The sequence below is a fragment of the Plecotus auritus genome (genome assembly GCF_963455305.1).
Source record: "Plecotus auritus genome assembly, chromosome: 7".
In the NCBI taxonomy this organism is placed as follows: domain Eukaryota; kingdom Metazoa; phylum Chordata; class Mammalia; order Chiroptera; family Vespertilionidae; genus Plecotus; species Plecotus auritus.
Window position 1 is genome coordinate 90,420,069 of NC_137774.1, and position 2,010 is coordinate 90,422,078.

Here is a 2,010-nt window from a genome sequence, read left to right on the forward strand (position 1 = left end):
GTAAGTGAGGAGCAGCAGGAAAGAACCTGAGCTATTAGCCCAGCAGCAAAGTTCGGTGGTTGAACATTGACCTATGAACCAGGAGGTCATGGTTCAATTCCCGGTTGGGGCACATGCCTGGGCTGCAGGCTTGATCCCCAGTATGAGGTGTGCAAGAGCCTTCATCTCTGAAATCAATAAAAAAAAATTTTTTTAAAGAGAACCTCAGCTATTAAATTCTGAAAAGTCTAAGAAACTCTCTGTCCTCCAGAAATGTATAATAATGGCTAATTTATTTTTTTTTATTGATTTCAGAGGGAGAGAGAAATAGAAACATCAATGATGATAGAGAATCATGTATCAGCTGCCTCCTGCACACCCCACACTTTGGATCGAGTCTGCAAGCCCCAACCCAGGTATATATCCCACGTGGGAATCAAACTGTGACCTCTGATTCATAGGTCAACACTCAACCACTGAACTACACTGGCCAGGCTAATAATGGCTAATTTTTTTGAGCATTTCTTTAGTGCCAAATGCTGTGCTCAATATTTAATAGGTTATCTCATTGCACACTGACAATGGCCTGTGGTTGGTGCTTAGAGCCTTCCCATACAATAAAAAGGTTCAGAAAGGCTAAACTACTTAGCCAAGGATACACAGAGGCAAAATACAGATTCTAATCTATATCTGTGTCCTAGCCTGAATTCTTTTTAAAAAAATATATATTTATTGATTTCAGAGAGGAAGGGAGAGGGACAGAGAGATAGAAGCATCAGTAATGAGAGAGAATCATTGATCAGCTGCCTCCTGCACGCCCCCCACCAGGGATCGAGGCTGCAACCTGGGCATGTACCCTTGACCTGAATCAAACCTGGGACCCCTCAGTCCACAGGCTGATGCTCTATCCACTGAGCCAAACCGTTAGGGCCTAGCCTGAATTCTTCACTACGGCTGTCTATTTTTAGGCTACAGGCAGATATAGTAAATTAATCAAATACAAAGTACACTCAGGTAAACGCCAATACATAGTATGAGAAGGTTGAAGATGAAGCAGAAACTTTTCATGGAGAAGGGAAATTTGAAATTAATATTAAAGGCTAGCCCTGGCCGGTTTGGCTCAGTGGATACAGTCTCAGGCCTCAGACTGAAGGGACCTGAGTTCGATTCTAGTCAAGGACATGTACCTCGGTTGCAGGTTTGACCCCCAGTCCTGGTAGGGCACGTGTGGGAGGCAACCAATCGATGTGTCTGTCTCTCATTCGTGGGTGCTTCTCTCTCTGTCTCTCCCCCTGGCTTCCACTCTAAAATCAATCGAAGAATATCTTCGGGTGAGGGTTAACAAAACACACACACACACACACACACACACACACACACACACACACACACACAAAACATGCACACAAAAATAAATATTAAAGGCTAGATGGAATTTAAAAAATAAAATAAAAATAACATGAGAGAACTCTCTTAGCCTTCTAATACTCTAATTAAAGGTATCCTTCCAGAAAAAGTAAATTATGCCTATAATGAGCAAATAGCCATCCTTTAAAAATGTATAAAAATGAGTTCAGGCTATACATATTATTCTTTTTAAAATATGTTTTTATTGATTTTAGAGAGAGGGGGAGAGAAATATGGATGAGAGAGAAACATCAACATCTATCAGCTGCCTCCTGGATGCCCCCCACTGGGGATGGAGCTAGCAACCCAGGCATGTACACTGACTGGGAATCTAACTGGTGACCTGCTGGTGCATGGGTCGATGCTCAACCACTGAGCTATGCTGGCCGGGCTATGCATATTATACTTATCAGTTTCCTAATGATGGATGTGTAGGCTGTTTTGTTGTAGGCAGCAGGAATGGCACCAGGTGTTAGACCAGTGGGGTCAGACCCAATCTGGGTTTAGCAACCTCGGTACTCGGGTTCTGGCTAAGAAAGAATTCAGAGTCCAGACCCCAACTGTAAGAGAACACTTATTGGGTAAATCACAGAGGTAGAAAAAGTAATTCACAGGAGAAATTGG